We start from the raw sequence: 17917 nt of genomic DNA, 5'->3' as shown, positions 1-17917 counted from the left end.
GGCAGGGAAATTTGTTAGAACTGCTTGGGAGGATTTAAACTAGTAAGATGGGGGGATGGGACCCAGGGAGATAGTGAGGAAAGAGATTGATCTGAGATGGGTACAGCTGAGAACAGAAGTGAGTCAAACAGTCAGGGCAGGCAGGGACAAGGTAGGACTAATAAATTAAACTGCATTTATTTCAATGCAAGGGGCCTAACAGGGAAGGCAGATGAACTCAGGGCATGGTTAGGAACATGGGACTGGGATATCATAGCAATTACAGAAACATAGTATCAGGGATGGGCAGGACTGGCAGCTTAATGTTCCAGGATACAAATGCTACAGGAAGGATAGAAAGAGAGGCAAGAGAGGAGGGGGGAAGTGTCATTTTTGCTAAGGGATAGCATTACAGCTGCACTGAGGGAGGATATTCCTGGAAATACATCCAGGGAAGTTATTTGGGTGGAACTGAGAAATAAGAAAGGAATGATCACCTTATTGGGATTGTATTATAGACCCCCCCAATAGTCAGAGGGAAATTGTGAAACAAACTTGTAAGGAGATCTCAGCTATCTGTAAGAATAATAGGGTGGTTATGGTAGGGGATTTTAACTTTCCAAACATCGACTGGGACTGCCATAGTGTTAAAGGTTTAGATGGAGAGGAATTTCTTAAGTGTGTACAAGACAGTTTTCTGATTCAGTATGTGGATGTACCTACTAGAGAAGATGCAAAACTTGACCTACTCTTGGGAAATAAGGCAGGGCAGGTGACTGAGGCATCAGTGGGGGAGCACTTTGGGGCCAGCGACCATAATTCTATTTGTTTTAAAATAGTGATGGAAAAGGACAGACCAGATCTAAAAGTTGAAGTTCTAAATTGGAGAAAGGCCAATTTTGACGGTATTAGGCAAGAACTTTTGAAAGCTGATTGGAGGCAGATGTTCGCAGGTAAAGGGACAGCTGGAAAATGGGAAGCCTTCAGAAATGAGATAACAAGAATCCAAAGAAAGTATATTTCTGTCAGGGTGAAAGGGAAGGCTGGTAGGTATAGGGAATGCTGGATGACTAAAGAAATTGAGGGTTTGGTTAAGAAAAAGAAAGAAGCATATGTCAGGTATAGACAAGATAGATCGAGTGAATCCTTAGAAGAGTATAAAGAAAGTAGAAGTATACTTAAGAGGAAAATTAGGAGGGCAAAACGGGGACATGAGATAGCTTTGGCAAATAGAATTAAGGAGAATCCAAAGGGTTTTACAAATATATTAAGGACAAAAGGGTAACTAGGGAGAGAATAGGGCCCCTCAAAGATCAGCAAGGTGGCCTTTGTGTGGAGCCACAGAAAATGGGGGAGATACTAAATGAATATTTTGCATCAGTATTTACTGTGGAAAAGGATATGGAAGATATAGACTGTGGGGAAATAGATGGTGACATCTTGCAAAATGTCCAGATTACAGAGGAGGAAGTGCTGGATGTCTTGAAACAGTTAAAGGTGGATAAATCCCCAGGACCTGATCAGGTGTACCTGAGAACTCTGTGGGAAGCTAGAGAAGTGATTGCTGGGCCTCTTGCTGAGATATTTGCATCATCGATAGTCACAGGTGAGGTGCTGGAAGACTGGAGGTTGGCAAACGTGGTGCCACTGTTTAAGAAGGGCAGTAAAGACAAGCCAGGGAACTATAGACCGGTGAGCCTGACTTCAGTGGTGGGCAAGTTGTTGAGGGAATCCTGAGGGACAGGATGTACATGTATTTGGAAAGGCAAAGACTGATTAGGGATAGTCAACATGGCTTTGTGCATGGGAAATTATGTCTCACAAACTTGATTGAGTTTTTTGAAGAAGTAATAAAGAGGATTAATGAGGGCAGAGCAGTAGATGTGATCTATATGGACTTCAGTAAGGCATTCGAAAAGGTTCCCCATGGGAGACTGATTAGCATGCTAGATCTCATGGAATACAGGGAGAACTAGCCATTTAGATACAGAACTGACTCAAAGGTAGAAGACAGAGGGTGGTGTGGAGAGTTGTTTTTCAGACTGGAGGCCTGTGAGCAGTGGAGTGCCACAAGGATCGGTGCTGGGTTCTATACTTTTTGTCATTTACATAAATGATTTGGATGCGAGCATAAGAGGTACAGTTAGTAAGTTTGCAGATAACACCAAAATTGGAAGTGTAGTGGACAGCGAAGAGGGTTACCTCAGATTACAACAGGATCTGGACCAGATGGGCCAATGGGCTGAGAAGTGGCAGATGGAGTTAATTCAGATAAATGCGAGGTGCTGCATTTTGGGAAAACAAATCTTAGCAGGACTTATACATTTAATGGTAAGGTCCTCAGGAGTGTTGCTGAACAAAGAGACCTTGGAGCGCAGGTTCTTAGCTCATTTAAAGTGGAGTCATAGGTAGATAGGATAGCGAAGAAGGCGTTTGGTATGCTTTCCTTTATTGATCAGAGTATTGAGTACAGGAGTGGGGAGGTCATGTTGCGGCTGTACAGGACATTGGTTAGGCCACTGTTGGAATATTGTATGCAATTCTGGTCTCCTTGCTATTGGAAAGATGTTGTGAAATTTGAAAGGGTTCAGAAAAGATTTACAAGGATGTTGCCAGGGTTGGAGGATTTGAGCTACAGGGAGAGGCAGTACAGGCTGGGGCTGTTTTCCCTGGAGTGTCGGAGGCTGAGAGGTGACCTTATAGAGATTTACAAAATTATGAGGGGCATAGATAGGATAAATAGGCAGAGTCTTTTCCCTGGGGTTGGGGAGTCCAGAACTAGAGGGCATAGGTTTAGGGTGAGAGGGGAAAGATATAAAAGATACCTAAGGGGCAACTGTTTCACGCAAAGGGTGGTACATGTATGGAATGAGCTGCAAGAGGATGTGGTGGAGGCTAGTAGAATTGCAACATTTAAGAGGCATTTGGATGGGTATATGAATAGGAAGGGTTTGAAGGGATATGGGCCAGGTGCTGGCAGGTGGGACTAGATTGGGTTGGGATATCTGGTCGGCATGGACAGGTTGGACCAAAGGGTCTGTTTCCATGCTGTACATCTCTATGACTCTCTGACTCTAAATGCCTTTTCTTTTTAAACCTGCATCATTTTGAGCATAATACTCCCTTCATGGGTAAGTGCATTCGCCAAAGGTAGTATGTAAAACTTGCAGTTAAACAAATTATAATGTGAAATAAGACTTCCGTATCTCCTATCAATTTCACAAAGATAGCTTTGATCATTTAAAGTTCAATAATTGCCAATCCAAGATGCTTAGTAAAATTGCAATTTGTGGTATTTCACTCATTTGACGTTCAGTTGTTAGAAATACTCTCACCTTATCTTCACTTGTGCATTTTTGCATCATTTGTTGGAGACACACCCTTGAGCCAAGGCTGACAAAGAATCTTAAGTACTTGTAACTTGTAAGAGTGTTTATCTTCCGAAAGTATTTCAAATAGTTTTACATAAGTAAGTGTATAGTCTTAATGGGCGGAATCTTACAGGGCCTGAATGAGGACAAGAATATGACAAACATCTGGGAGAACCACATGAGACGTTCAGTGAGGCCTATCTCGACATCGGGGGCAACTAGCTCCATATTCTACTAAGTCATGGACAGAGAGTTGAAATTCTCACTAGGCATTGGTGAGATGTATTTTAACTGGGATAATCCAGTTCTGAGAAAGGGTCACTGGACCCAAAATGTTAACTCTGATTTCTCTCTACAGATGCTGTTAGGACTGCTAAGCTTATCCAGCAATTTCTCATATAGATTACCTACAGTGTGGAAACAGGCCCTTTGGCCCAACAAGTCCACAGCGACCCTCCGAAGAGTAACCCTCTGACTAACGCACCTAACACTATGGGCAATTTAACATGGCCAATTCACCTGACCTGCACATCTTTGTGACTGTGGGAGGAAACTGGAGCAAAACCATACAAACACGGAGAGAATGTGCAAACTCCACACAGACAGTCACCCGAGGCTGGAATTGAACCTGGGATCCTGGTGCTGTGAGGCAACAGTGCTAACCACTGAGCTACCATGCCACCCTCTAGCAGTACTAAAGAGAAAAGCATAGTCTGTTTTTGTTGGATTCCCAGCATCTGCAGTACTCTTGGTTTTTATTTAACTTGGATAATTACTTGGTAACAGCTCATCAACACCAAATCTCAGTTCATTAATATAAATTTTCTAGCCTATCTCCCACCAACTACATGGAAACTAGATGTCGACAATTCCTGATATCTGACATGACAATCTGATTGGGTACCTGGTGACCCCAGCTCACTACCTGCTCCTTCTGGCCATACCCAACAGCAATGTCTCAGTGTATGCTTCAGGGCACCAGCCACATGCACGCCTCACCCACTGACACTGGCACCTGACATCTGCCAGCCTTTCAGAACCTGCAAGGCACTTAATCCACCCACTTACAAGATATGTTTGTGCTTCAACACTGCACAGTACCTAGGTGACACACTGGACTGGGCTGGTTCTCAGGGACATTTGTTTGGTCTCTCAGTGCTCTCTCACGTTGACCCTACTTGGATGCTCACAGCATGTTCTGCCTTACCTTTTTGTGCTTATCGTCCTAGTGGATCTACCAGTTTCACAGTTCTTCTGTTTTGACTTGCTAATTAACATTGATACAAAGCCAAGAAGTTTTCAGCAGTTCTCAGTCGTAGAACCTTAGGGTCATAGAGATGTACAGCCTGGCCCCACGGTGGCACAGTGGTTAGCACTGCTGCCTCACAGCGCCAGAGACCCCGGTTCAATTCCTGCCTCAGGCGACTGACTGTGTGGAGTTTGCACGTTCTCCCCGTGTCTGCGTGGGTTTCCTCCCACAGTCCAAAGACGTGCAGGTCAGGTGAATTGGCCAAGCTAAATTGCCCATTGCGTTAGGTAAGGGGTAAATGTAGGGGTATGGGTGGGTTGCGCTTCGGCGGGTCGGTGTGGACTTGTTGGGCCGAAGGGCCTGTTTCCACACTGTAAGTAATCTAATCTAAAGACCCTTTGGTCCAACTCGTCCATGCCGACCAGATATCCCAACCCAATCTAGTCCCACCTGCCAGCACCTGGCCCATATTCCTCCGAACTCTTCCTATTCATATACCCATCCAGATGACTTTTAAATGTTGCAATTGTACTAGCCTCCATCACTTCCTCTGGCAGCTCATTCCATACACGTACCACCCTTTGAGTGACAAAGTTGCCTCTTAGGTCTCTTTTATATCTTTCCCCTCTCACCCTAGACCTATGCCCTCTAGTTCTAGACTCCCCCACCCCAGGGAAAAGACTTTGTCTATTTATCCTATCCATGTCCCTCATGATTTTATAAACCTCAAAAAGGTCAGGCCTCAGATATCCAAAGTTAAGCTGGTGCTATGTGCCAGCATTTTGCCCATATCCCTCTAAACCCTTCCCATTCATATGTCCATCGAGATGCCTTTTAAATGCTGTAATTGTATCAGTCTTCACCACTTCCTTTGGCAGCCCATTCCACACGCGCATCACCCTCTGCATGAAAACGTTGCCCCTTAGGTCCCTTTTAACTCTTTCCCCTCTCACCCTAAACCTATGCCCTCTGGTTTTAGATTCCCCTATCTCAGAGAAAAGATCTTGACTACTCACCCTATCCATGTCCCTAATGATTTTGTACACTTCTATAAGGTCATCCCTCAGCTTCCAACACTCTGGGAAAACAGCCCCGGCCTATTCAGCCTCTCCATATAGTTCAAACTGTCCAAGCTTGGCAACATCATTGTAAATCTTTTCTGAACCATGAGTCATTTCAAGGGAGGCACCCTTCAGTCTGGGAATCCTGTCACAGTAATTCAGAGGCAACCAGGGGCTTGGACACAGTCTGTCCTTGGTATGACCAGGGTTAGTATCCTCTCCCTATGAGGGGTGAGTAACCAAATATAGGGCTGTCCATCAGGTGTCTACACTATTTCTAACCTATTATTGGCTTTCATCTCTTGTAATGAGACGAAAGTGGATGTCACTGCAGTTAGTGCTGGTGCAGAGGGGGGGAGCGTGGTGATTGAATAGGCAGCACAGAGGGCACGCAGGATGATGGTATTGGATATTGGATGGGTCACAGCAAGTGAGAGAAGACGTTGCAGCCAATATATTAAAAAATTGGAACACACCTGTTGATGGGAGGTGAGCACAGTTGCTGAGATTCAATGTGAAGTAGCAGATTCGAGAAGGTGATTGACCGGTTTCCTCTAATGCTGGGCATTACTCCAGAAATTTGAGGCTGCACTGATCCTGTTGCAACTTTAAACCCTACTAGCCTAGGCTGATTTTGTGGCCTCCACTGCCAGTCCTGGGGGAAGAGGTCAGCTCTTCTCTGCACCACTTCATCCACCGGGGATATTTAGATATCTGTCCACAATGCGAAGCACTAATTTCCCCTCCATTGCCATTTCCAGGCCGAATACCAGGAATTGTACAGGACAGTTCTGAACTTGCAGTGCTTGTCTGGGTGCACAACAGAATTTTATAGATGACATTGTTGCCACTATGACAATGTATTCCTGGGTATTCTGGCAGTGACGAGTTCTTCCGGAGATGGCGAGTGGTAGAATCGGGCCAGCATTGAATAAGGACATCCCTTATCAGGATGAGGCAACTTAATAGTTAAAGGGCCAATGTGCTGAAAATTCTTATTTGGCCTTAAGGAGAGAAACTCTCTGAGAAACTCAGCAACATTGATACTTTGCCAAAATATGACAAGATTCAGTTCAATGTTTTGAAGTTTGAAGAAACTTAATATTTACATCTCTAAAGCAATGTGACTTTCAAAGAGGTTTTTGTGGCAGGCAAATATAACTATGCCTGGCTTATGTTTTAGTATGAAAACATCACTTGTCATTACATCCTATGGCTCTACCTGTCACCGATCATGCGAAAAATGGGTTTGGTGTGTTGTTACAGAACACTCCATTTAGCTGGAACATGTTGTACCTCATTAGTAAGTTTATGCAGAAAAACACCTTTGATTGCAAATGCATTAGGCAGATTCAAGACCTACTAAATGATGGATTTTGTCAGATGGTTCTCTGATCAATCTGTCAAAATAATTTGGCAGAACACCTCGTTTCAAACCTTTTCAAACAAATACCAAGATTTAGCTTGACTGGTTTTGAGAAAGGGCCTCCCCATTAGATCCTTCCTGCATGTCTGGAGTCTTACCTCTTTCACTTGTCCTCAGGTACATGTAAAGGGAGAAAGATCATTGTCCACCCCCTTCCGTTATTCCTTTGCAAAGCAGGTCATGTTTAATATATGTTGTGGATAAAGAGAAATCTGGATATGTACCATACTTGGATTTCCAAAAGGCATTTGAAAAGGTGTCACATAAAAGATTCTGGTCCAGAGAATCTTGTGTAGGTGATAACATATTATCATGGATAGAAGATTTACTGGGAGAAAACAGAGAAGTTGCACAAATATGTATTTCTCTGGTTGACAGGATATGATGAGTGGGGTCCTGCAGGTGTTTGTACTCAGGCATAAGATTTTTACAATTTATATAAATAACTTCGATGAGGGAACAAAGGCATGAAGAGGACATAATGAAGTTATGGGTGGTTAGGTTCTGTGAGTGGGCAAAAATCAGACAAATGAAGTGTAATGTGGGAAAACGTGATTTTGTTTTAAAATAAGTTACTCATGGGACCTGAGTATTGATAATAAGGCCAGCATTTAATGCCCATGCCTGATTGCCCTTGAACCATGTGGCCAAATGAACCATTTCGGAGGGCAGTTAAGAGTCAACCACATTGCCATGAATCTGCAGTAATATGCATACCATACCAAATAATGACAACAGGTCTCCTTGCCTAAAGGACATTAGTTATTATTCACTTCAGTACAAAAAATAAAAAGCAAACTATTATATAATTGGAGAAAGTTAAAAATCACACAACGCCAGGTTATAGTCCAACAGGTTTATTTGGAAGTCCAAACTTTCGGAGCGCTGCTCCTTCATCAGGTAGCTAATGGGGCAGGATCATAGGACACAGTTTATTGTAAAAGATCAAAATATGCAATGTTTTGAACAAACCTAGATTGCTGTGAAGTCTTAATCACTTAGAATTATTTGCAGGTTTCAATTCATTAATATGTAAATCCCAGAACTTCTTTCAAGTCACATTCCCGTGATAACTTAAGGTTTTATATTAAAAAAGTGACATCTCAGCTCAGACAATGCATTAAAGGTGTGAGGTTCAAGTCTGTTTGTATTCCAACGTTGTATCAGACTGGTTCTAAAATGCCCACACTCATACTCTCCCCCTCTCTCCCACACACACTCATATACACACACACCTTCTCACTCTCTCTCTCCCCCTCACATGCACACACACACACAAGTCTATGAGGTGAATTTGCATTTGCAAATCCATTCTATTTTGTTCAAAAGTCACACAATCTGTAGGCAGTCACTCCATGTGACATTTTATAAATTCCTACTTTGGAAATAGAACCAGTTTGACTCAAGGTCTGAATACAGACAAACTCTAACCTCACACCTTTAATTCATTGTCTGAGCTGAGATGTCACTTGTTTTTATAAAACCTTAAGTTATCTCGGGAATGTGACTTGAAAATTGGGCTCTCTCATTTTGGGCAGAGAGAGGATAACTTTGGGACTCAGCGTCAGAAGACTGTGGAGGTGGGATAATTTAGTATTTCTTAGTCAGACGTTGATAGCTTCTTGCTGGCAATGGAATCAAAGGTTATACGTGGGTAGTTGGGAATGTGAAACTTGAATATTAACAGATCAACCAAAGTCTTATTGAATAGTAGGGCAGATGTGAGGGCCTTCTGCTCTTATTTTGTATCCCAAAAAGGCTCCATAACACAGATCTTTGCGGTCCAAGGACCCATCACATGAACACACTGAAATAAACATCAGATGTAGGTGGAGCAGCATCAACCCTGGAAAGGCACTTTTTGAGCTGCCTAAAACTTTTTGGTCTTCCAGTGCAGAATTTTCCATGACCAAATGTTGTAAGGTACCTTCCAAGTTTCAGTATTGCAACCTTGGGGCAGTTAGCTCAAATAGGCAAAGGGGAAATGCCATGGTTTAAAGCTCTTTTAAAGATTGCTTTTTCAGTGATTACTCTTATGAAATAAAATCAGTAGCACTGTTTGTAATTTACACCAGATTATTGTGACATTTGCACATGTATTTCTTCAATTTTTCCAAAGGCACATTTGAACAAACTCTTGGTGAGTCGAGATTTGAAAGGAAATAAAGCAGTATAATGATTCATATAAGGTGGGTATACTGGAAAAGTTAAGATTTTTATTGTAATATAAGTTCATGCTATTCCATTTGGTTCAGAATGGAGTTTCATTGAAAATTGGTTTCCTAACCTCTGTCTGGTAAGTTGTCCTTGTAGCGGGCATAAGCCCTTCTTCAGGAATGAGGAAAGTGTGCCCCACTCCGGCCTATCACCCTCACCTTGACCTCCTTCCACCTATCGCATTTTCAACGCCCCTCCCCCAAGTCCCTCCTCCCTACCTTTTATCTTAGCCTGCTGGACACACTTTCCTCATTCCTGAAGAAGGGCTTATGCCCGAAACGTCGATTCTCCTGTTCTTTGGATGCTGCCTGACATGGTGCGCTTTTCCAGCAACACATTTTCAGCCTAGTACATACAGTCAAGCTAAATGAAAATACCTCAATGATCAGATGGGCCAGTGGCCTGAGGAGTGGCAGATGGAGTTTAATTTAGGTAAATGCAAGGTGCTGACTTTTGGAAAAGCAAATCACAGCAGGACTTATACATTTAATGGTAAGGTCCTGGGGAGTGTTGCTCAACAAAGAGATCTTGGAGTTCAGGTTCATAGCTCCTTAAAAGTAGAGTTGCAGGTAGATAGGGTAGTGAAGAAGGAGTTTGGTATGCTTTCCTTTATTGATCAGATCATTGAGTATAGGAGTTGAAAGGTTATGTTGCAGCTGTAGGCACATTGGTAGGCCACTTTTGGATTACTGTGTCCAATTCTGGTCTCCTTCATGGATGTTGTAAAACTTGGAAGGGTTCAGAAAAGATTTACAAGGATATTGAGCGTTGGAGGATTTGAGCTATAGGGAGAGGCTGAATAGGCTGAGGCTTTTTTCCCTGGAGCATCGGACTCAGGGGTGACGTTATGGAGATTTATAAAATCATGAGGGGCATGGATAGGATAAATAGACAAGGTCATTTCCCTGGGGTGGGGGAGTCCAGAAATAGAGGGCATAGGTTTAGGCTGAGAGGGGTAAGATATAAAAGGGACCTAAGAGACAACTTTTTTACCCAGAGGGTGGTGCATGTATGGGATGAGCTGCCAGAGGAAGTGGTGGAGGCTGGTACAATTAAAGCATTTAAATGACAAGTGGATGGGTATATGAATAGGGAGCGTTTAGAAGGATATGGGCCAAGTCCTGGCCAATGGGACTAGATTAGGTTGGAATAGCTGGTTGACATGGAGAAGTTGGACTGAAGGGTCTGTTTCTGTGCTGTACATCTCTAACTCTATGACCCTTCGTAGAGTTAAACAAGGGGCTGGAAATGGGAAAAAGTTTGGCTATTTGTTTGATATATAATGAAGATTCTAAGTATTGACTGCAATTGAAAATGTAATGAATACATATAGTAGGAAGAAACTCCGTTGTTCCACAATGTATGTAATGTCACATTTGGTTATATAAGGTACCTTTTATTGGGGAGCCAATGGCCCAGTGATATTATCGCTAGACTATTAATCAAGACACTCAGCTAATGTTCTGGGGACCCGCCACACAGATGGTGGAATTTGAATTCAAATTTTTAAAAATCTGGATTTATGAATCTCCTGATGATCATGAAATCATTGTCCATCGCTGGAAAAATCCATCTGGCTCACTAATGTCCTTCAGAGAAGGAAATCTGCCAACTTTACCTGGTCTGGCCTACATGTGACTTCAAACCACAGCAATTGATGTCTGAAATGGTATAGCAAGCCATTCAGCTGTACCAATTACTACAAAATATCAAAGGAATGAAACCCATCGGATCACCTGGCATCGACCTAGGCAGTGGAAGAGACAATGGCAGAAACATCCCTGTCAATCTTGCGGGATCATCCTTACTATCACCTGGGGACTAGTGCTAAAATTGGGTGAGCTGTCTCACAGACTAGTCATGCAACAGCCTGACGTAGTTAAATACTCGTGGAATCAAAACTTCCCGATAATGTCCCAGACATCACCATCTGGGCAGAGGTGGCGGCACAGCAGTACACAGTCAAGAGAGAGTTGCCCTGGGGTTCTCAACATTGTCTCTAGGCCTCATGAAGTCTTGTGGCTTCAGGTTTAACGTGGGCAAGGAAATCTCCTGCTAAGTATCATATACCATCCTCCCTTGGTTGATAAAATGGTACTCCTCCATGTTGATCAACACTTAGAGAAGACACTGGGGAAAGGAAGGGCACAAAATGTACTTTGGGTGGGTGATTTCAATGACCCCCACCAAGAGTGGCTCAGCAGCAGTACTACTGATCATGTTGGTTAGGTCCTAAAGTACATAGCTCCTAGACTGGGTCTGCAGCAGGTGATGAGGGAACCAACAAGAGGGAGAAATGCTTGACATCATGCTAACCAATTTGCCAGCTGCAGGTGCATCTGTCCATGACAGCATCAGTAACAGTGACCACCACACAGTCCTTGGAGATGAAATTGAAAAATGTGGTGCTGGAAAAACACAGCAGGCCAGGCAGCATCCGAGGAGCAGGAGAATCGACGTTTCGGGCATAAGCCCTTCTTCAGGAATGAGGCTGGTGTGCCAAGTGGGCTGAGATAAAAGGTAGGGAGTATGGAATTTGGTGGAGTGGTGCTGGGAATACGATAGGTGGAAGGAGGGTGATAGGCCGGAGAGGGGGTGGGGGCGGAGAGATCGGGAAGAAGATTGCAGGTCAAGAGGGCGGTGCTAAATCCGAGGGTTGAGACTGAGATAAGGTGGGGGGAGGGGAAATGAGGAAGCTGGAGAAATCTACATTCATCCCGTGTGGTTGGAGGGTTCCTAGGCAGAAGATGAGGCGCTCTTCCTCCAGGCATCTTGTGGCCAGGGTCTGGCGATGGAGGAGGCCAAGGACCTGCATGTCATTGGTGGAGTGGGAGGGGGAGTTAAAGTGTTCAGCCATGGGGCGGTTGGGTTGGTTGGTGCGGGTATCCCAGAGGTGTCCCCTGAAACGTTCCGCAAGTAAGCGGCCTGTCTCCCCAATGTATAGGAGACCACATTGGGTGCAGCGGATATAGTAAATGATGTGTGTGGAGGTGCAGGTGAATTTGCGACGGATATAGAAGGATCCATTGGAGCCTTGTAAGGAGGTGAGGGGGGAGGTGTGGGCGCAAGCTTTGCACTTCTCGCGGTTGCAGGGGAAGGTGCCGGGAATGGAGGTTGGGTTGGTGGGGGGTGTGGACCTGACGAGGGAGTTGTGGAGGGAGTGGTCTCTCCGGAATGTTGATAGGGGTGGAGAGGGGAATATATCCCCGCTGGTGGGGTCTGTTTGGAGGTGGCGGAAATGACAGAGGATGGTACGATTTATCAGGAGGTTGGTGGGGTGGAAGGTGAGGACCAGTGGGGTTCTGTCCTGGCGGGGTTCAAGGGCGGAGGTGTGGGAAGTGGAGGAGATGTGGTGGAGAGCATCGTTGACGTCAGAGGGGAAATTGCGGTCTTTGAAGAAGGAGGCCACTTGAGTTGCTCGGTAGTGGAATTGCGTTGTTTGGCACTATCACTGAGTTAAATGGGACAGACTTCAATCAGATCTAGTGACTCAGAACTCAGGACTGGACATCCATGAGGCACTGTGGGCCATCAACAGCAACAGATTTATACTCTGCCACAATCTGTAACCTCATGACCCGGCATCTCCCTCCCTCAAACATTACCATCAAGCCAGGGGATCAACGGATACTGTAAAAGCTACTGGCCCTACCAACAGTCCAGAAATAGTACTGAAAGCTTGTACGCCAGAACTTGCCACTCACCAAGCCAAACTCTTCCAGTAGAGTTACAACACTAGCATCTACCCTACAGTTTGGAAAATTGCCAGGTATGTCCTATATGTAAAAAGCAGGAGAAATCCAACCCAGCCAATTACTAAATACAGCCCCATCAATGTACCCTCGATCGTCAATAAAGTAATGGAATATTGCTATCAAGCAGCACCTGCTCAGTGAGGTCTAGTTTGGATTCTGCCAGAGCCACTCAGATCCTGATCTATTTACTGCCTTGTTCCCACTATGGACAACAGCTGAATTTCTGAGATGTAGCGGGGATGACAGCCCTTAACATTATAGCCGCATTTGACCGAGTGTGGCATCAAGGAGCTCTAGCAAATTTGGAATCAATCAGTATCGGAGCCAAACTCTCCTCTGGCTGGAGTCATACCTGACACATAGCAAATTGGTTATGGTTGGCGGAGGTCGGTCATTTCAGCTCCTGGCCATTTCTGCAGGTGTACTTCAGGGTAGTGCCCTCAGCCCAATCATCTTCAGTTGCTTCATCAATGTCCTACCCTCCATCATAAGGTCAAAAGTGGGGATGTGTGCAATCATTGGCTGAATGCAAGATGATCAGGTCAATATCAGGCTGGGTCTGACAGGTGGCAAGCAACATTCACACCACACAAATACCAGGCTATGACCCCACACCACAACTCACCAATAGGATAAATAACACACTAAGGAATCTACAAAAAAACGGACAGATAACCAGAGCTGACCTACAAAGAATGAAACTGGAAAGCAACAACACCCCCAGATTCTATGGATTACCTAAAGTACACAAACCAGACATCCCACTCAGACCCATAGTATCACTGCCAGGGACACCATCATACAAACTGGCCAAAGAACTACAACAGAAACCGAAACACCTGGTCAGCAGATCCAAACACTCTATACAATCAACACAGGAATTCTTGGACATCATCAGAAATATACACATAGACAAAGAAGAAACCATGATATCATTCGACATGACGGCACTGTTCACTTCGATTGACAAAACCCTAGCCAGAGAAACAATAGCCAACCTACTGGACATACAGAACAGAAAACAGGACGTTGAACCTATCAACAAAGACGGCAAACTTAAACTACTGGACTTGTGCCTCACAACACACTTCACATTCAACAACCAGATATACAAACAAATCAATGGAACACCCATGGGATCACCAATCTCAGGACTCATAGCAGAGGCAGTTATGCAAAGGTTAGAACAAACAGTCCTACCACAAATTCAACCCAAACTCTGGGTCAGATATGTCGATGACATGTTTGTAATCATTAAAAACACGGAAATAGAAAAAACACCCCGGATCATCAACGCCACACTCACAGGAATCCGATTCAAGAGAGAAGAAGAAAAGGACAACCAACTCCCATTCCTAGACGTGATGGTACAGAGAACACCGAACGGAGAATTCACTACAAGGGTATACAGGAAAGCCACACGCACAGACCAAGTCCTAAACTATGAAAGTAACCACCCCAACACACACAAACGAAGCTGCATCAGGACACTATTCAAAAGGGCCACAACACACTGCAGTACACCAGAACTGCAAAAAGAAGAAGAGGAACACCTGTACAAGGTATTCGCCAAAAACGGATAACCGCGCAACTTCATCAACAGATGCCTAAGAGAAAGACCACGGAACGAGGACATACCACAACCAAAAGAACTAGCCACAATACCATACATTAGGAGCATCTCAGAACTGACAGCCAGACTACTGCGACCCCTAGGACTCATAACGACACACAAACCAACAGCCACGCTCAGACAACAACTCATCAGAACGAAGGACCCGATACCCAACATGAGCAAAACTAATGTAGTGTACAAAATACCATGCAAGGACTGCACAAAACACTATATAGGACAAACAGGAAGACAGCTAACAATCCGCATACATGAACATCAACTAGCCACGAAACGACACGACCAGCTATCCTTAGTAGCCACACACGCAGACAACAAGCAACATGAATTCGACTGGGACAACACTACTATCATAGGGCAAGCCAGACAGAGAACAGCCAGGGAATTCCTAGAGGCATGGCATTCATCCACAAACTCCATCAACAAACACATCGACCTGGACCCAATATACTAACCACTACAGCGGACAGCTGAAACTGACAACCGGAAGCGGCAGGGACAGACCACTATAAACACCGGAGGAAACATCAAAGAAGCGCTTTGCAAGAGGCTCCCAAGCATTGATGATGTCGCCTAGCCAGGGGACGAAACGTTTGCAACAAAAACTTCCAGCTCGGCGAACAGAACCACAACAACGAGCACCCAAGCTACAAATCTTCGCACAAACTTTGAACCATGACAGAATGTATTGGAAACAGAGTGATACTGATTTTTTTAACTAGGTTGGTACATAGAAGCAGAAGAAATCTTCGATCTGTGAACTTTCCCTTTATAAATGGCCTTCCATACTTCCAATTTTTGGTCAGAGCTTCAGAATTCAATAGGAGTTGGGCCAGCTAACCAAGGAAGAGCCTAAGACACTGCCCTGCTTCCCAAGGAAAGCCTGCCCAACAGCACTATTATTGCTCAAAGTTTAAAAATAATGATTAAAACAGAAAATGCTTGCTTTCATCGTTCAGTCTCCATTTGCTATCCAAACTATGGCTTGTACCAATGCTCCATATTATCTCATATCCTCTGTGCCACCCAATGCAGTATAACCATCTGTCATGTCCCATAAAACTCCATATGACCCCAATGGCCGTATGTAGTTCTTATGCCAACTCAGTGTTAGTTCATACTTCCTAAAAAACACCCTTGTCCTCTCTTCAGCCAACTCACCTAACATCCAGCATGGGCTTTATTCAAAAGGGGGTGGTATATAAAACATTCCTCCAACAATCTATCCATCCGCCATAACCCATAATTCCTCCAACCATCTACCCATCTCCATGGTCCCTTAATCGTTATTCAGTTTAGTGCCTACTTTCATTCATTCCCCTTCCTCTTAACTGACCATCCAGCTTAATGAGTATGCATAGGTACTAATACTCAAAGGAGAACAAACATAGTTCTATTATTCACCTTTCTATATTGCAGACTACACTGTATACCAAAAAGCACTTTTATTCAAAAATATATATTTTCACACATATTGATATTTCTTGTCAGAAAATCATAAAGGCTGGCAGATCACAATGCCATCATATTTATCAGGTCAGTTAGCATGAATTGAACTTTTGAGAATTGGTTGTCACGCGTTTGGTATACAAGACACCTCCTCACTTATTATCTCACCTGGCTTTTGGTACAATGTTTATGTCCAGGACTGAGCATTACCCCGATCAGCATGCTACTGAGACTGATCTCTGAACTGCATAGGAGACTCCATCCCACAGGAGTTCTGAGTTATTTAGACCTAAGTTTATAATTTATTATATTTCCAAAGACCCTAAAAGCAAAGGGATAATCCCTAATGTCAAACCATCCAATAAGAAAGAAAGAAAGATTGGAGAAATGTTAGCCATTCAATTGTGAAGGGAGTCTGAGGAGTAAACTTAAGAAATATAGAAGGCAATTTAAGGAAGGTAAATCCAGAAAGAAAATAAAATGTAGCATCTAGCACGAATTAATTATATGGAGAAACTTGCCTTCCTCTTCAGTTGTGTTTTGTATTTCCAGAGGTCAGGGACACTCAACGCTGCATGGCTTATTTTACAACTGAAGTTATTTTCTGAGGTTGGAAAGCAGGACGACATCAATGTCTATATAATGTTGGTGTGTGTGGTCACTTAGCAAAACCATCAGGGTCGGTGAGGAAGAGGGATGAAAAGCAACAGGGACAGATACAAACTTCGGATAAACCCAAATAATAGATATTATAACAAACTTGGTCAGATGTGCTATGACTGACCTCTGGAGTAGTTGTGACTTGAACCCAGATCTCTGGTCCAAAGGTAAGAACATTCCCCATGCACTACACGACCCTTTATCATCTACTATATCTTTGGTTCAGATTTCTACCGTTGAAATCATGTTTTGCTCAAATATCTACTTCAAGCTTTAGTAACATTAGAATTTTAATTGCTATCAGACACTCTAATCAACTGGCAATTAGAAGCTAATTAGGAAAGTCATTAGAATGAGAATTTGTAATTCCTGCGCATGGTGGGATGTTTACCCTATCCAGCACTTCTTTTTAATTAAAGAAAGCACCCCTCCTGAGCAAGCTAATGCACATTGTCACCCAAACAACGCTTTTTAACCAGTATAGGTTTTCATATCTTTGTTGCTTTCACATTAACACAGAACTTTATGTTTTGATTGGATGCCAATCTGCAGCTACATGTTTGAGATGTCAACCCATCTGTACTGGTTCATTTGTGGGGCAGCTAGAGACAAAAGCATTCACTTCCAGATTGGCAGGATATGTGGTGGGTCTGTGGTGTTCAACCGCACCCCTCCAACCAAAACAAGGACAGACCCCCCTGGTCCTCACCTTCCACCCTACCAACCTCCACATAAACCGCATCATCCGCCGACCTTCCTGCCACCTACAAATGGACCCACCACCACGGGTATATTTCCCTCCCCACCCCTATCCTCTTTCTGCAAAAACCGTTCCCTCCATGACTACCTGGTCAGGTCCACACGCCCCCCAACAACATACCTTCCCCTGCCACTGCAGGAATTGCAAAACCTGCATCCACACCTCCCCCGTCACCTCCATCCAAGGCCCAGAGGAGCCTTCCACATCCATCAGTTTCACCTGCACATCCACCACTGTCATTTATTGTATCCATTGCTCCCGGTGCTGCTTCCTCTACATTGGGGAGACTGGACGTTTCCTTGCAGAGCACGTTAAGGAACATCTCTGGGACACCCGCACCAATCAACCCCACCGCCC

The 17917-nt window shown here is 44.0% G+C and overlaps 1 long non-coding RNA gene across 1 annotated transcript in view; it reads left to right on the top strand.

Moving 5' to 3' along the window:
• LOC148149729 (uncharacterized) overlaps positions 1–17917 on the top strand; it is a 43978-nt gene that overhangs the window by 24537 nt on the left and 1524 nt on the right. The window contains exon 3 of the long non-coding RNA XR_015757405.1: positions 9206–9275. This is a non-coding gene — a long non-coding RNA (uncharacterized LOC148149729). The remainder of the gene's footprint in view (positions 1–9205; positions 9276–17917) is intronic.

This window comes from Chiloscyllium plagiosum, unplaced genomic scaffold (genome assembly GCF_037043375.1).
Source record: "Chiloscyllium plagiosum isolate Xiang-an unplaced genomic scaffold, Cpla_swu_hap1 HiC_scaffold_6, whole genome shotgun sequence".
NCBI classification, from domain to species: Eukaryota; Metazoa; Chordata; class Chondrichthyes; order Orectolobiformes; family Hemiscylliidae; genus Chiloscyllium; species Chiloscyllium plagiosum.
The sequence above is the reverse complement of the archived record's forward strand: the minus strand, read 5'-3'. Positions and strand labels throughout refer to the sequence as shown.